This window comes from Galleria mellonella, unplaced genomic scaffold (genome assembly GCF_026898425.1).
Source record: "Galleria mellonella isolate WM207_F2 unplaced genomic scaffold, CSIRO_AGI_GalMel_v1 utg65, whole genome shotgun sequence".
Classification (NCBI taxonomy): Eukaryota; Metazoa; Arthropoda; class Insecta; order Lepidoptera; family Pyralidae; genus Galleria; species Galleria mellonella.
This window is the reverse complement of record NW_026442138.1, coordinates 445723-465238: the sequence shown is the minus strand read 5'-3', so window position 1 is coordinate 465238 and position 19516 is coordinate 445723. Positions and strand designations below refer to the sequence as shown.

The window sequence follows — 19516 nt, the reverse complement described above, 5'->3', positions numbered from 1 at the left end:
ACTGTAACCCATGAACGTTTACTTCTGAAAACTGTGTTATTTTCACTGCCTTCTTCTTCATATTCTCAAATTGAAACAGTCCTACAAAATGGTACTTGGCGATAGAAACTTGAACGAAACAGAAGTATATACCTAGGTACTTCCCTACCAGATGACTTTTACAAATTTCCAATGGGGAATACTACTATTACTATTCGTATGAGGGTGTCGCCCTCTAGCGTCAATAGTTTCTAGACTGATTTCCTTATAACTGAAGGCTGGCTTATCAACAAACTCTTTTACATGCCTTCCAAAGAAAGCCAGAAGAAAATGCAATCAATAACCTAAACATGAATCTCCAAGTTCAGAGGTTTTGCCTGGTATTATCTAGTATGTTGATGTCTTTATCATGTCCTACCCTTATCCCAATTATTTGAGGTCGGCGTAATGTGTTTTTCTCTCCCCTTTATATCTACTTGCAGTAATTTTTCGCATTCACTCCTATTTCGGTCATGTCACCTTTTACACAATAAACAATGCTTATTAAATTTTTCTCCATTTTTATATTTATTTTCAATTTTTATACTCACTTCATCAGAGGGAGACTTTGTACAAAAGTCGATTGCTTGGGTACCTTTGTCCCATTCGTGTTTAAATCGTGAAGCAGTTGTGTTTGCATGACTGTGTTTCGGTTTGAAGCGTGGGATATGGCGTGAATTAACTGGGTACAGAGGAATAAAACCCGAGTCCTCAGGAATGGCAACGCAAGGGAGTATCATGGGCGAAACAGTATACTCCATGCTACTTCTCATGTCTATAGGCGACGGTTACCACTTTCCATCAGGTGGGCCGTCAGCTTGTTTGCCATTTTAAGTTGTATAAAAAAAATACTCATCCACATTTGTACTAATTAATAAGAAATATGCTGTATCGGTTCCGGCATAGAATAAGCCACACCTTCCTTTCCCGTGGGTGTCGTAAGAAGCGACTAAAGGAGTTTATGGTGGAGGGATGGGCAGCAGCGTCTCTTTTAAAACATCTGTAAAAGCTTAACTGTTGCCAACCCGCCTGCCAAGCGTGGCGAATACTGGCAAAATTCCCTTAATGGGGAAGGCTTATGTTCAGCTGTGGACAGTTAAGGGCTAAAATAATAATAAAAATAATAATTAAGAACTATAATGCAAGTATCTATTTGTACCTATTATATATATTATATATGTATGTGTATATATGTATGTATGTATTTATATAATAGTGCGCCACCTACCCTTTTGTCTTTTTCTCAATGTCCTCTACCCAAAGGTTGTCTGGAAGAGATTGCTTAGCGATAAGGCCGCCTTTTGTATCACTTCTCATTAATATTTACTGTATTTGTTATTTCTCTTTTTACTTGGTGCAATAAAGTGTAAATAAATAAATAAATAAATACCTATATGAATCCAGTTAAACGACCAGTAGCCTTGAGCAATACATCCTTACGTGTTCATTATTGTCATACGGTTACGATTGCATGTATACTCCATGGGTAGTGGCAGGCATCACGTCATCACCGCTTCCTACATCATACAAAACCTGTTATTTAAGGAAAACCATGATCTTCCCTCCGCGAGCGTCCGTCTGTATGCTTTTCATCTTGGATGTTTTACTTGTAAATTGTTACAATGTACCTCTTGTTTAAAGAGTTAAAATGACTTATGTTTTTGGTTTTTCCCAGACGTTTCGTTTGTATGCATTAATAATCTAGGTTACTTAATGACTGACCTGAACAATGTAATCTTATATTTAATTTATTTTAAATGAATATTTCATTTCAGATTATAATACCTGTTATATGTTAAGTTAGGATATAACTATGTAATTTTTTTTATACAACTTAGAATGGCAAACAAGCTGACGGCCCACCTGATGGAAAGTGGTAACCGTCACCTATAGACATGAGCAGTACCGTGGACATAACAGAGTATACTGTTACGCCCGTGATACTCCTCATGCGTTGCTATTCCTGAAGACTCAGGTGTTATTCCTCTGTATATATCGGATATAAAAATATCTATTAATTGTATATTATGTACATGACTGCATTATTAAATATCTATGCAGTAATCGTTTTCGTACAATGATATAGTTTTATTTTTTATGGGTGAAAATGGTATGGTAACCTCGCCCGCGCTAACGGGATACGCTGGCGGAGCACCAGTGAAGGGTGATAGATGAGAATGAAAACAGGCCAGTTAGCCCATCATGATAAATTCATAAGAAATTAACCATGATACTTTCCAGAGAGAACCGCGAGGAGGTCGACCTGGTTGGGTATATTGCTAGCAATGGGATTCTCAGTCTCCATTACTAACAATCCCTTTCCCTATTAAACGAACAATAAAACAGCCACGTTCTGATATAAGTAATTACTTATTCAACCGTAGAAATATAAACCAATGCAATTGATTGATTACTCACTTGTTCAATGTGCAGTTTTAAATTAATTTATACGTTACTATGGTACTATACATACAATTGAATTAAGTAAAACATACATACATACATATCTGTCACGCCTGTCTCCCATTAGGGTAGGCAGAAACAATGGAACGCTGAATGCTTCGATTCAAACAAACCTCTTTTGTTTCTTTCACACTAATCAGTCTTTTCATTTGGCCCTTCTTCGGCACGTCGCCTATTTGGTCGACATACGTCCGTCTAGGGCGGCCCCTACTGACATCTCAATTCATCCTTACTCGATAAATCTGTTTTTTTTTAATGGGTGAAAATGACATGGTAACCCTGCTTGCGCTGTCGGTATACACCGGCGGAGCACTAGTGAAAAATGATAGGTGAGGATGAAAAGGCAGGCCAGTTAGCTCATCATGATGAATTCATCAGGAATTAACCATGATAGTTTCCAGGGAGAACCGCGTGGAGGTCGACCTGATAGAGTACATTGAGAGCAACAAAGACTAATCTCCCCATTACTAACAATCCCTTCCCACAGACTTACGCGGTTACCTCTTAGTAGTCCTACCTATCGCGTAGGAGGGAAAGGGATTGTTAGTAATGGAGACTGAGAATCCCATTGCTATTAATATATCTAACCAGGTCGACCTCCTCGCGGTTCCCCCTGGAAACTATCGTGGTTAATTCCTGATGAATTCATCATGATGGGCTAACTGGCCTGTTTTCATTCTCATCTATCACCCTTCACTGGTGCTCCGCCAGCGTATACCGTTAGCGCAGGCGGGGTCACCATTCCATTTTCACCTATCAAAAAATACCTATCGCGTAAGTACTGTACCTATAGTCTAAGTACGATATACCTACATCAAATACTTTTCGGTCAACGAACACTGCACTTTGTCGTACTAGGATGTTTTGTCAAAAGCTATTATATTTATTGTTTATCTGTCTGTTTAACGATTATTAAGTAATAGGTTATGGTGAGTCGTGGACATCGCTTGTGGGCCGTATTGAGACAATAGCTCACATCCGGCGGTGCGCGGGCGCAGTGCTAGAGTTGTCACCGCTTACCCATATACGAATTAGTGTGAGTATTTGTATTAGATAATACTTTTTAGATTTTTGCGACTGTAAAGGAAAACTCCGGCTGTTTTGTACGTTTTTTTTTTGTATACAACTTAGAAAGGCAAACAAGCTGACGGCCCACCTGATGGAAAGTGGTAACCGTCGCCTATAGACATGAGCAGTACCATGCACATAACAGAGTATACTGTTTTGCCCATGATACCCCCCATGCGTTGCCATTCCTGAGGACTCGGATGTTATTCCTCTGTACCCTGTAAATTCACTCTATATCCCACCCTTCAAACCGAAACACAGCCATGCAAACACAACTGCTTCACGGTTGAAACACGAATAGGACATAGGCAAGCAATCGACTTTCGTTATGGTTTATTTACTTGCTATAGCCATAGCCAGCGGCCGAGTGTGGGGACCAGAATACCGTAACACAGGGTATCATAGTACGGATTCTGTCCACTTCCAACGCCAGTCTATATATATATATATATATATATATATATATATATATATATATATATATATATATATATTTTGAGATTTTGTAAAATGGAAGTGTCATTGTGATAGAAATAATAATTTTTATTATTATATTTTAGAATAAATATTTTTAGACCGACAGAAGTAATAAATATAAATCCGCTTACACTGGAATCCGCCTCATCACAGCAATAAACAATAGACAGCGCATGATTGCTATAGATGGATCCGGGCTGTTAAGCTAATGTGAAGCGTATGCAAACCGAACATTCTAGAACGTAGGGTTCAAGATTGTGTACCATTATATTATTTGCTAGCGATCCGGTTCGTCTTCACACGGCTAGATACAATTTTAGAAAATATATTTGTTATTACTATTCCAGCCGTTGACAGTCCACTGCTGAACATAAGCCTTCCCCATATGGGAAGTTTTGCCAGTAGTTGCCACTCTTGGCAGCCGGGTTGGCAACCGCAGTTAGGCTTTTAGAGATGTTTTAAAAGGGACGCTGCTGCCCATCCCTCGCCGTCTCTTATTCGACTCTTACGACATCCACGAAAAAGGAAGGGGTGGCCTATTCTATGCTGGGACTACACGGCGATGTATATATGTTTTATTACTTGTTAAAAATGTAGCCGCGTATCCGCGTTGTCATTCCAAGATTAATAAAAAAAACCAATGTGCCACAGAGGGCGCCACTCATTGCAATGACGATGAGATAATTAACAAATAATGACTGTTGACGGCTGCACAGCGTAAGCAATCGCATTAAAGCGGTGACAATGTTGTGACAGCGCTGTTGTTTGGACGATTTCCGACGTAGTAACAATGAACGACTTATTTGTAAATCAATTTCGCCGTCAACGATCATAGTTAGGTAAACTGTTATAGGTACCTAACTACCTAAGTAGGGGGGAAAAGGGATTGTTAGCAATAGAGTTTGACAGCCCCATTGCTAGCAATATGCCATGTCGATCACGTGGAGCTTCCCCCTGGAAACCATCGTGAACAATTCTTGTTGAATTCGTCACGATGGGCTTACTGACCTGCTTCATCCTTACCTATCATCCTTCACTGGTGCCCCGCCAGCGTATACAGATAGCGCAAATGGGGTTACTATTCCATCATCATCCATTAAAAATAACTACCTAAGTAATTACCGATTGCTAGCGTTTACTGTGGACTCTAGAGTCTTCCAAATGGAGGAGATTTTTAATTCGATTGTTTTAAGGCTATGTCGTTCAATTACGTCGCCAAATCTCAGGGCCGGGGGGAAGGGATTGTTAGCAATGGGAAGGTTATTCCCCATAATATTTGCGTATGGAACTAGAGAACCACAGCTTTACATCAGTGTATCGCGAGCCGTAGGTTTCCGACCCCTGATCTATGCTCATACTACGCGATAAAATTAGATAATAGAACATTTTTCTTACCGTCTACTCGATAAAAAACAATTTAGGATTAAAAAAAATAGACTTCGTTTTTAACAAAATTTGCGTGAGATCGATGTAGAATCTTCTTTTCGAAATCCGTTAGAATTTTTTTTTTATACAACTTAGAATAGCAAACAAGCTGACAGCCCACCTGATGGAAAGTGGTAACCGTCGCCTATAGACATGAGCAGTACCACGGACATAACATACTGTTTCGCCCAGGATACCCCCCATGCGTTGCCATTCCTGAGGACTCAGGTGTTATTCTTCTGTACCCAGTAAATTCACGCCATATCCCATCTTTCAAACCGAAACACAGCCATGTAAACACAACTGCTTCACGGTTGAAACATGAATGGGACAGAGGTACCTAAGCAATCGACTTTTGAACAGTCTCCGTCTGGTAAAAAATAAAATGAAATAAAATGAGATTGAAAGCATATACAAAATATAAACAATTGTGTTATGATTTTCAAATTAAACTGCGCGTTATAAATTTTTGGATTGGCATCTAGCTTCAAAATCTTTGTAATCTTTCAACTTGTGTTTTCTGGTAAATATATTTAGTTCCAGCCATTGCAATGTAAGTCCGATCTACTAATTTTGCTTTTACAAGATTTTGTTTTTTTTTTCTTGTTGAAAGAAATCGAAAATTCACACGCACAACCCCTTTTTGGAAGCCACTTCTAACAACAGTATTTCCGAACCGATACGACAACATAACCTTTAAAGAAAGAGCATATTCCTTTTTAAAAGGCCGGCAGCACACCTGCAATGCCGCTGGTGTTGTGGGTGATCATGGGCGGCGGTAGTCACTTACCATCAGGTGAGTCGTATGCTCGTTTACCCGTGTTCGTGTTATAATAAAAAAAAAAAAAAGTAACCGTAACCGGCGAGTGTGTATGAAACATTCATGAAAGTGGAGGAAGCGAAAGAGGTCTGTTTGAATCCATGCACTTAGCGTTCCATCGTTACTACCTACCCTAACGGGAGACAGGCATGACGAATGTGTATGTATGTTTTTTTTGATACAATTTAGAATGGCAAACAAGCTGACGGCCTACCCAATGGAAAGTGGTAACCGTCGCCTATAGACATGAGCAGTACCATGGACATAACAGAGTCTACTGTTTCGCCCATGATACCCCCCATGCGTTGCCATTCCTGAGGACTCGGGTGTTATTCCTTTGTACCCAGTAAATTCACGCTATATCCCACCCTTCAAACCGAAACACAGCCATGCAAACACAACTACTTCACGGTTAAAACACGAATGGGACAGAGGTACCCCAGCAATCGACTTTTGTACAAAGTATGTATGTAGACATAGAAACTATTTCGTTTATATTTGTGCATCTCTTGCGTTGAGGGTGACCAAACGTTAGAAAACCGCATCGAATTAAATATATACAAACGTTTTTCACGTTTCTCATAATTTAAATATTTAAGAGTATCCATTCATATCTATGTGTTACAGATCCGTTACGGTGCTTCGGCCTGAAATACAGATATGTTTGCGCTGCAAATTATACCTAATACAGTCTACTAACATAGAACACGTTTGTTCAGTGAATTTAGAAAATTCTTATCTTTTTAGTATAATTTTGTTTACATTCTATTTTATTGTTGTGTTTTTGAGTTTAAAACTAAATTAATAGAAGCTGATAAAATAGGTCTAGATTTAACTTTATCTCTTATGTTACTACAAAAGTAGGTTCGCCACAGATAACAAGTAGATTTTGCCCAACTAAAATAACAAAGCAAATACCTTTTATTTTTTAATAAAATTTTAAAAAGTCGACTCAAATCGATTCAATAGAGCGTGAAATTTTATAGGCAAATATGGATTCTTTTAATGAAAAACCATTGAAATTGTTAAGTCAACAAGAAATATAATAATCTTATTATAATAATGTATAACTAGGTATTAATTTACATAATAAATGAATAATAAACCAGATCAGATATAATAAGATATACCGAGATTTGATAGCATTTATTTTGATGTCGTAAGTAGGTAGTCGTTAATAGATAATTATATACATTTTTAAACACATATTTAAATACACTATCGGTACTTAGCGCGATGATAAATTTTGCAGGTAACTAGTACAATTTGTCGTGATTACTGATTAGTATGTATATCCTTGTATAAAGATGTATACGATTGTGATATAAGTTTATAACACTTGTGGTTAATGCACGGCTTTGCCCTTGGACTTGTATAATATTGTTTTATTTTTCAACTAAATTTAAAAATCGAGAATGTTTTTTATTATTTTATTTATTTATTTTACACTTATTGAGAAATGATACAAAAGGCGGGTTTATCGCTAAGCAATCTCATCCAGACAACCTTTGGGTAGAGCCTCTACCCAAAGGTTGTCCTCTACCGTAGAGGACATTAAGAAAAAGACAAAGGGTAGGTAGCGCACTATTATTTCGATGCAACTGTATTTTTTCCGTTTGATTACACAGCATTATATCTTAGCAATTACTATGTTTTTATTTATTTTTTTATACTACATTTACAACTGAAGTTAGTTTTATGTAGCACAAGATTTTTATGTAGACTCAAATTAGTTTCTTCCGATTTCTCTTTTCATTTCCTTGACCAAAAAACCATGGATTGACCATAAAATAGTGGCCTTTTTTAGTTCTCTTGCCTAATGGTGTCGATAACGATAGCCGTGGAAAGTGATACGCAAAGTGCGCCGGCGCAGCAGCCGGCGGCAAGGTCGGTTATGAAATGGTCACTGTTACAACACAACAGCGACGGTGACCGCTCGGGTGGACGGGCAACGTGGGACTTAAGGCTCGACACTGGCTGAAATATGATATATCGACAATTCAAACGTTGACGACCTTGTGTTTATTTCTTATATTTGATATAATACATAATACTTACTAAACATGTATGTATATTTACTTGCTTGATGTAAAATAAATAAATAACTACTATGTTCTCTACATGTACATGTTCTTTATTTATTTATTTTTCTTTTTATTTTCGTTTGTATACTGCATTACTTTGAAATATTAAATAATTGCATACGTAATTTAATTAATTAATTCTTCCTTTTTTAAATTTATATCTATATTTATTTTGTTTTCAATTCTTATTTTTCTTCTTTTACGAGTATTTCATTCGTATATCATGTATAAATAAATAGATACTCTTTATTGTTTCCTCCAGAAGATTACAATAGTAAACTTATTATAGATACAAACAATTACAAGAAATAATCACAATGAGAAAACAATGGGCGACCTTATTGCTGAGGGCGATCTCTTCCACGCAACCTTTGGATGGAGAGGAATAATTATAAACAATTTGGTGGGAGGCACGATGCAGTTGTATTATTTCTAAAATATAGAGATGTGATACATGTAATAATGTAAATATATATCCCTACTTATTATATAGACTTATGTATATACCATTATATATTTACACACATACATACATATAGACATACATACATAAACATACATGCATGTGTTTTATATTGCTTTTATTTAGGCTCTTTAATAGTCGCGGCGAATGAGGTGATTGTTTGTTTTTTAAAGTTACGTATCATAAAAAATAAATCAACAACGACAAGACTGAAAAATATTTGAGCAATGTATATATGAGAAGGTTGGAGAAAATTTGCTGGAGAGATCGAACTAGTAACGAGGAGGTCCTGCTTAGGGTTAAGGAAAAGAGACAAATTATAAGAACTACTGAGGACAGAAGGGGAAAAAATTTTGGGACACTTGATACGACACGACGAACTTATGAATATTATAATAGAAGGTAAGATAGAAGGAAGGAGGGGAACAGGGAGACCAAGGCATAGTTACATCAGGTAGATCAAGGAAGGAGTTGGTCATATCAAAAGGTGAAAAGACTCGCTGAAAATCGTAGTGAGTGGCAAGAGCTCCACCGACAAGAGCGCAGCTCTTAAAGAGGATAGATAGATAGAGTGTATGTCTAATATATAAAATTCTCGTGTCGCGGTGTTTGTTACCAAACTCCTTCGAAACGGCTTGACCGATTTTTATGAAATTTTTCGTGTGCATTGGGTAGGTCTGAGAATCGGCCAACATCTATTTTTCATACCCGTCAATGATAAGGGTGACCTACCCCTAAATATATTATTTTATTTTTTGACAATTTATTTTATTTTTCTTTTATTATGATTTGGCATTAAAAAATACATACAAATCCAAATTTTCACGCTTTTACGATCAACCCCTGTTTAATCGCAATGTTTATATGACGTAATAGATTTGCAAGGTGACAATCGAATATAATAATTGTAGTACGATATATTTTCGTGTATAGTTCTAGAAATAATGTATATGGTAAAACAACGTTTACCGAGTCAGCTAGTCTTATATATAAGATATTATAATATAATATATTGTACCATTTTGAATATTACTGAAGCATAAAAACAAACAAAGTAGTATACACATTAATAGCACTCTTCCTCTCACTTTAAACATACACACACATACACTGTTCACCTTCTCACACACCATACACTCAACGTTACAGATTCAAAAATTTAATCAACTGTATTCTTCTAGTTAAACAATATTTTCTTTTTTTTTCCTTATTTATCATCATGTTTATTATGTTTGTAGCTTAATATTGTTAGTTCTGCATCTACAAATACAAAGTATTAGTTCTTGTGTGTTGGAAGGAACTGGCTTACAAGGCACAGGTTACCCTAATTTGTAAGCTAGGGCAAAAAACGTGTAACTGTGTAACCCTGTATTTGTTAATAAAGTTTATTACTATTTATTACTATTACTATTTTCACACCAAATCACGGTATTGTTATCACGCACTTTGTTATGGCCAGCGTACCGTATCTGTGACTAACGGTGTTATCATTGGTTTTGAACTTAATATGCGTACACAAGTAAACATACGCTGTTTTTATATTTATCTGCAGAGATGCTGTGATGCTGAGTCAAAATAGATGCATTTTTAAATACAGGTAGACGGAGTATAGCAGAGTTACTTATCCTATTAGCCTTTATCTGTTTGTCCTTTGAGGGGTCTGCCAGTAGTTGCCACATTTGGCAGGCGGATTGGCAACCGCAGTTAGGCTTTGGAGATGTTTTAAGAGGGACGCTGCTGCCCGTACCTTACCCTCCCTTAGTGGCCTCTTACGACACCCACGGGAAAGGAAGGGGTGGCCCATTCTATGCTGGAACCATGCGGCCAAACATTATCATATCAGACATTAATTGCCCACTGCTGGACATAGGCCTCCCTATACTGGGTGGAGGGGGGAGTGTCAGTAGTTGCCACGTTTATCAGGCGGACTGGCAACTGAAATTAAGCGGGGGGAAAAGGATTGTTAGTAATGTGGACTAATGTCCCAATTGCTAGCAAGCCCTGTCAGGTCGACCTCCATGCGGTTCCCACTGGAAACCATTGTGATTAATACATCTTGCATTCATCACGATGGGCCACTAACCTACTTCCATCCTCACATGTCATCGCTCACTGGTGCCCCGCCAGTGTATACCGATAGTGCAGGCGGGGTTACTATTTCATTATCATCCATTAACAAAATATATCGCAATTAAGCCTTGGTGATGTTTTAAATCCATTAAGTTCCCTCAGTCGCCTCTTACGACACCCATAGAGAAGGATGGGGTGGCCTAATCCATGCTGGGACATCATTACATAACAGGGAAAGTCATAGGAAAGGAGATAGGCTCACTTTTACATTTATTACGTAAACGAGGAAGTCTATATAGATTTCCTGGTGCCTACTTAAGTGAGAACACAACAAACACTGATCCGTGGCGATATTTACCATAGATCGAATTCGATTCTCGTATTTTTTTTTTATACAACTTAGAATGGCAAACAAGCTGACGGCCCACCTGATGAAAAGTGGTAACCGTCGCCTATAGACATGAGCAGTACCATGGACATAACAGAGTATACTGTTTCGCTCATGATAACTCGCATGCGTTGCCATTTCTGAGGACGCAGGTGTTATTCCTCTGTACCCTGTAAATTCACGCCATATCCCACCCTTTACACCAAAACACAGCCATGCAAACACAACTGCTTCACGGTTGAAACACGAATGGGATAGAGATACCCAAGCAATTGATTTTTGTACAAAATCCCCGTATTATTCTGTATAGAATGGATATATTATATCCATTCTGGTACGTAGACCTTGTTCCACATTATAGCTTCACAACTGTACAAAGTAACAGTAAAGATAGTCGAATAGAAGACCTAATTTATTTTTAGGTACAGTGCAGTCTCTGGGCGTAGGTTTGTTCAGAATGCAATGCAACATTATCAGCGGTCGGCGTGCGCATGCGCAGATAACCGCCGCCATTCTGGTCGTGAACCGGTTCGCGCGATCTAGACACGTTTACTCATATATCTGTTGTTATTGTCAAACAAGGAAATCCGCCGTGAAATTCGTGGGATAAAGATCTTTTGAACAGTTAAAACATTTGTTTGTCTTTGTTGAGACTGCGTGTTTTGTAAAATTCATAGTTCATGAATACGTATCGGTGTTTTCAATTGAGAAGATATTTTATTTATTTATTTTTATTTAACTATAACATTTAAGTCGATTGGTAGACACACGTATGACTGTAACTACTAACAAACTGGCAGTTTTTCTCCTAAAGCCTGTTTAATAAAGATCTTTGTTGTTCTGGATCGTTTTGTTAAATGGACTATCCTAATTTGAGAATCATGCAACAGGTTCAAGAAGAGATAGAGACCAAGTCGGTCAAGGGCGGAGATAGGAGGTCGTGGCATTCTCAAATACTTGTAGACACGTCATCTCAATCAGCAATGTAATGAATGACGCATCATCTCTTGCATACTAAAGACGTCTATCCATTACCTATTTACAGGGCAGTAGCTAGACCTAAGTTTAAGGTAGGGCAAAAGAAGTTTTTGATAAGGCAGAAGCCATAATTAAATAAATTCAAAAAAGTGAATCTGTCTAATTTTCTTGGGGCTTTCCATTTTAAGGTAAGGCATTGGGCTTTTTATGGTAGTGCATTGCCCCTCAATGCCCCCTTTTCTCCTAGTTGCGGCCATGTCTGTTTGACAAAATTCTATTACTCCCTAACTAACTGGGGGATAGTTATAGCATAACGCATAGTCAAAACCGGCTCTCACTTTTTTTTATTGAGTATGAATGAAATGGTAACGCCGTCTGCACTATCAGCCTATGCTGGCTGGGCATTTAGTATTATTATTATAATTAATCATGATGGTTTCTAAGGGGAACCGCGTGTAGCTGTGTAGTAAAATAATACTCCAATCCCTTTCTCCCCACCGACACCCTCACAACATGAAGCGACAATCTAATTGCATTGCAAGGAATCAGTAGATGTAGGTGGCTCGAGACCGTTTCTTATGGCAGTTTATGTGGGAGGTTTAGGTCCAGCAGTGGACAGTTAAAGGCTGATGTGATGATGACTCTTTCATATAGAAATAAGGAATATTAAACTTCCAAAACTGCATGTTTAAAACTATTATAATCTAAATAAGGTAGTTACTAGAATTGGAATTTAACGGAATGTAGCTTTGGCACTGGCGAAGTCACGCATGGCGGGCTGGATGTTGGAGATCACGATTCGTGCACTGTACAATTATTTGGTTCGCTACACTGTATACTATTCAGAAATTGTATAGATCATACAATTTCTGAGCTGTACGCATTTGATGTTACTTTTGTAATGCATTGTATTAGATATAATTAAGATTTTGTCTCAAAAAAAAAAAAAAAAAAAAAAAAAAAAGAAACCGACTTCTAATGTTGATTTAAAAACTATAGTACAGAAGTGATTCTGATACAATTTATATGGGATCAGTCTGTAAATATATCCTTTCAGATACAAAAAGAATTTTTCAAATCGGTTTACAACTGACGGAGTTATGTGGCAATAAACATAAACAAAAATTTAACGGAATTGAGAGGGGGGAAAGGGATTGTTAGTAATGGAGACTGAGAATCCCATTGCTAGCAATATACCCAACCAGGTCGACCTCCTCGCGGTTCCCCCTAGAAACTATCATGGTTAATTCCTCATGAATTCATCATGATGGGCTAACTGGCCTGTTTTCATTCTCATCTATCACCCTTCACTGGTGCTCCGCCAGCGTGTCCCGTAAGCGCAGGCGGGGTTACCATACCATTTTCACCCATCAAAAAAAAACCGAATTGAGAACCTTAATCCTTTTGAACTCGGTTGAAAATCCGTTTACGTCTGTTATCTTTAACAATATACCAATAGAAGCATTTACTCCGTGGCTTTGTTGCTACCTAGTTTTTGATTTATATTAAAAAAGGAGAGTTTAGTATTAACATTGTTTATTAAATAAAAGTATTATAAAATATTTGTATTTCTTTTAATGTATTTTGTTGTTCTAAATACTATTAATTTTACCTGGTCTGGTTTGATCGGGTAGAACCAGTTCAACGATTAACCGTCTGACCCCGAAGGAGATGGTTCCGTGTTCGTTTGCACTTCGATGAGATTTAGTTCAGTTTGCAATGTGTTGTTAATTAAAAAATGAAAGTACAATGCTTCTATTGGCATATTCTAGGAAAATATAAATTCTGGAAACTTTGTCCTTCATCATCCTGATTGACTAATTATTGTCAAATCTGGCATATTAACTGTGGTGTAGAGCATGGACTATACATTATATCGTTCCTTTATAAGGTCTTCGCAGGCCAGTTAATATTGAAAATTAAAGTAACAATTTACATTATTGGTATTTGCTTATATTTGTAACGTGCGTTAGCGGGCCTTCGTATATTTACGAAGACAGTCCAAACACATTTGGTACTGAATAGTTACACCTGGGGGTGTTATTTATCCTTTATTAGCCACATTACAAAAAATGTCTGGTACAAAAGGTTATAAGGATATTTTCCATAAAATGTATACGTGTAGATAGGGATCTTCTTAAATATTATAATAATGAAAATAAAAAAAAAAACAATTTAATCTTTAAAAAAATTGCGATTAGATGTCGCCAAATAAACTAGTTGCACAAATTTTTTAAAAAACTTTATCTAGAGAATTTAATCAATACATCTTTCTTTGTTTTTGTCGGTTGCTTAATTAACTATAGATTAGTTTTATTTCAAGTTTTGATTAGGCCATGGAACCGGTTTTATTCGGTATTCGTTGAAACCGGTTTATAAGGTAATAACCGGTTCTCTTGATTATTTACAATTTTTTTTTATATATTATTACGTTTTTGTCTACTCTTGATGTAGAGAGATAGATAGATAATATTTATTACCACTAATAAAAGTAAAAAAAAATCACAATAAAAAGAAAAAAAAAAAACAATTAATTTTGCTAATTGCTGGAGCCGCCTTAGCTGTTGCTACATATGCTCACCTAAAGCGAGATGTACCTATATGGCGCTGAGTTTCAAGCGCAGATCCTCGCTGCCACTTATATTAATTTAAAACAACAAGCGAACGAAGTTATCCGGAGGACAAAGTCAAGTTGGCGTTCAAATACTACTATCAGGGAATCCATCTTTACATTCTAGCATCAGAGAAATATTTATACACCTATACAAGATAAGAATATAGGGTACACATGTGTATGAATTTCTTTATTCCCCCATAACTTCTAAATGCCTGAACAGATTTGGATGTACGGAGTTTGTTTGAAATCCTTACATCATCATCACATATATTGGCTATAATGTTTGTAAAATCAGTTGTTCTGGCTAAAGCAGCTTTTAAATTTGCAGAGTATAACGTAAGTTCTTGTTCAAATCAAACTAAAGTATCGAAAAATTATAGTTTTTGGAAAATTTACGGATAATTTCGACAAGTTTTTGTATAAATACTCTTAATGGGTTGTCAATGTAAGGCGGGATATCCCCACATCTGTTTTGGATCATGCCGCAAGTTGCGTATGTTATGTAAGTGGGCGTAATGCGTAATGTTACGCGCGCTGCGCAAGCGCATTTGTACGTCGCAGTGTAGAGGTCACGCGTTCAATTCATTAGGTTTTCCCACGTTACTAAAGTTTGTTTAGTTAAAAAAAAAACACGCTTTGCGGTTTGACTATCAATATTTGACGGCTGGTTTGTTTTAGTAGCCGATTTTTAGAGGAAAATATTTTATTTTTATATATTAATTATTAGTTTCATGTCCGTTACTTCGTGTGAATTTCAAAAGTAGGATAACCAATGGAATAGATCACTTCAAACTGGCGTATTAAAACATAAACCAGTTAAGATCTTTAGGAATACAACAATGAAAACCGCATCTAATTCGGTGCAGTAGTTTTAACGTAATACCTGAACAAACATTCTGACAAAAAAAAAACGGTTAAAATTTCTAAACATATTATTTTGATTTCTAAATTAAACATCAATTTTTCTTAAATATCTTCTATGTATAGACACCATAAAGTTGCATTTTAATATAATTTCTAGTAAGAAAGATTTTAAACGAACTCATATAGAAAACTGATAATAAATCGACGACCTTGTGGAGTAGTGATAAGCACATTATTTTGTGTAATGAGGTCACAGATTCGATTCTTGATCGGATCAAATTAGAAAACGAACTTTTCCAAATTGATTCAGGTCTGAGTATTCTGAGCTGTACCCCCAGATGTCCGTTAGGGCAGGCGATTGGTAGAACTTTGTGGTTACAAGATTAAAAATGTATCCGAATATAAATAAAAATAGATGCCAAAACAGGTATACATAAATGGAAAAGGTGGTAATGTCTACTGACGGGGACCTAGACTGCCCCGTCAAGTATCATCCCTACTTGTACAACAATTAGTCCATTACCTTAAGGTTGTCTTGAAAAGATTGCTCTCAGTAATAAGACTGCCTCACTGTACTTATACAATTGTATCGTTATATTTGTTAATTGTCTTACTTATTTTCTATATTGTATAATACAAATAAAGTATACTCATTAATTCATTCATTTAAGATCAGTTAGAGTATATTTTTTTTTATTTACTTATTTATTTATTTACAATAAACCTTATATCCTGTCTAAGGGAAGAGTCAAAAGTCACAAAATTTTATAATTCATAAGCAAGGACCCCTTGACAGTCGATTCTCTCTGCTTATCTCGTAAAGGACTTAGTTTGAAGACGCATAAATAAAAAAAATGTACTATTTATTATAATTTGGTTGGTTGAGGAACCAATTCTAGATTATTTTATGGTACTATTTTTAAGTCGACATGAATAAAGCCGTAGGAATGTAGCTGTAGCATTAATGCGAAAAGAAATCGTATAATAAATAAATTGTTATTATAGGTAGTTAGATATAATTGTATTGTATTGTAAAATCTTTACATAATTCACATTGAATACTGATAAATGATTTAATATACAATGGCGGACTTGTCCCATAAAGGGATCTCTTACAGTCAACCTTTGAGAAGCTGAAAGAAAACTGTAGAATGTATAAGGGTAATAACCGTACAATTAAAGATAAACTAAATAATTCGCAGTAAAAAAATTGAATATATAATACAATAAAAACAGCTCTATACACCTACATATGTAAATAATAAAAGTACATGAATAATAATATAACATTAATACATAAATAAATAAAAACTTACATAAATACATATAATATAAAAACAAATTGTTGTCGTTGTTAATATTTAAAGAAAACACAGCAAAAGTAGTTACCCATTCAGTATTATTGCCTACTGTAGTGGGTAATATTAAAGTTATTGGCCATTTGTTTGTTTGATGCATTTTAATGCAATTTCTATAGGTATTTATACCTTATATTTTGAGTCAGAATTGAGCTATTTATATTTTTCGTCGGTGATACGACTTTTTTCATGTTTTTTGTTTGCTTTTTAACTAATAGCTATAAAGATGAATGTTTACAAATTATATACATATTTATTTATTGTTTGTTAAAAATTTATTTTTTTAAAACTACATTAAATAAATAATATTTATTTTCTGTATACTAATTTTAGTACAGTAACGATTGTTATTTTAATAAAATAAATTTTTGAACATCTCTGTAAATTAATTGATGCCCATTAATTCTTCTCTTTCCGCGTCTACGGAAAGTAGATAAAGTTTTGTTTGAGAAACCAGTTCAGGGTACAATAGGACTGATATACCTGAAGAAGGTATAAAAAATGAAAAGCCTTTAAAATAATATATATATATATATAAAAATAGATTTCTATTTCTAGACGAAAATTTAATTTAAACAAATAAATATTACAACAATATATGTATGTACCATAAACGCGCATTCTAAATATTAAACACTCCCGGCGATATATTGTTTGCATTTGACAGACCGATAGATAAACTGATAGCTATTGTAAATAAATACACATATTTTAATGGATAAAACATTTGATGGCCTTCAAAAACCTTGTTTATTGCGTTCACATTTCAAAATGATATTTACACAAGGGCGCACGATCATAACAACTTTAATTTATTAATTATATTAACAATTATAAATAAATAAAAAAAAATCTTACCTTAAAATATTCAAAATGAAATAAATCAGATCTTGAAAATTATAACTGTGAAATTTTTCAATGTATTTTCAAAGTACACTCGCTGTAATAAATTTCGTTTCGCTTACGATAAAGAACGCGACGCGTGCTCGCCTCACCGCGAGCGCGAAACGTATGAATATTATGAAGCAAATGCCAAGTGAAAAGGTACACTGTAATAAGTAGCTGTGACGCTTAGCGTAGCCGGGTACGCCTAGCGGTCGACCGCTCACCAGCACCAGACAATGATTGCGACATTAGCTCTGGTGTCGGCTTTAGAGGAAAAGAATCATTATGTTTGTCATTATTATGCATAACGTAGCGAAAAATTGATATATTATAGTATGCTTTTGACCATAATTTTTGGACACACTGTATATAAATGTACTCGTATGTAGCGTTTATAGAACACGCTGTATAGTAATAAATATCTTTATTTAATGGTAATCACGTTTGTGCTATTGGTTAAGAACTTTTTTTTTATACAACTTAGAATGGCAAACAAGCTGACGGCCCACCTGATGGAAAGTGGTAACCGTTGCTTATAGATATGGGCAATACCATGGACATAACAGAGTATACTGTTTCGCCCATGATACCTCCTATGCGTTGCCATTCCTGAGGACTCAGGTGGTGTCCTCTGTACCCTGTAAATTCACGCCATATCCCACTCTTCAAACCGAAACACAGCCATGCAAACACAACTGCTTCACGGTAGAAACACGAATGGGACATAGGTACCCAAGAAATCGACTTTTGTACAGTCTCCCTCTTACGTCGAAAAAAACTCGCTTATTTTTTATTTGTACCCCTACTATTGGACATCAGCAGCGTATTATTCATTTGTTTACATTTTCATTAAGTTCTATTGAAACAGAACACCCAGATCAAAATGAATATCCAAGTATTTTAAAAAAATCGTATTACAGAAAATACATAGTAAGTAAGTAATAATAAAATTATTTAAAAGAGCAACACGCAAGTTTCTTGCTCGTTCTTCTTGTGATGAGACAGCTTTCCGAACGAGCGGTAGATTAAAAGAAATGTAATGACTATTCAAAAGTGCTTCAATGTAAGTTTATTTGAATAAATGATTTTCTATTCTATTCTATTCTACATATAAGTTTTTAATAATTATTATTGAATAGTACATTGCGCATGCGGCTGCGCATATTGATGTGATGCGCTGAAATATTCGCGTATAGGCAAAAAATCGGCGCGCGCGCAGCATTCAAATTCACACGATCTCAGTTGAATGACAATACAATTTATAACTAGGAAGCCGATCAAATAATGTAATTTTTACAATTATTTAACTAATAATGCGACAGAGTTAGATGGAAAATTGTTCAATAATATGTCAATGTATTTAATCTGTAGTAATGACATTGTAAATCAATATTTTACATGTAATGATTATGAGTCCTGTCACACAGAGCCGTAATCAAAGGTTGATATTTTTTTTTTAAATGGGTGACAATGGAATGGTAACCCCACCCGCGCTATTGGTATACATCGGCGGGGCACCAGTGAAGGTTGATAGGTGA

At 35.7% G+C, this 19516-nt stretch overlaps 1 protein-coding gene across 1 annotated transcript in view; it reads right to left on the bottom strand.

The window, feature by feature from the left end:
- LOC113519708 (high affinity copper uptake protein 1) overlaps positions 1-18174 on the bottom strand; it is a 33902-nt gene extending 15728 nt beyond the window's left edge. The window contains exon 1 of the mRNA XM_026904884.2: positions 17952-18174. The gene's annotated coding sequence lies outside the window, so the exon portion shown is untranslated. The remainder of the gene's footprint in view (positions 1-17951) is intronic.
- Between the last annotated feature and the right edge of the window lie 1342 nt (positions 18175-19516).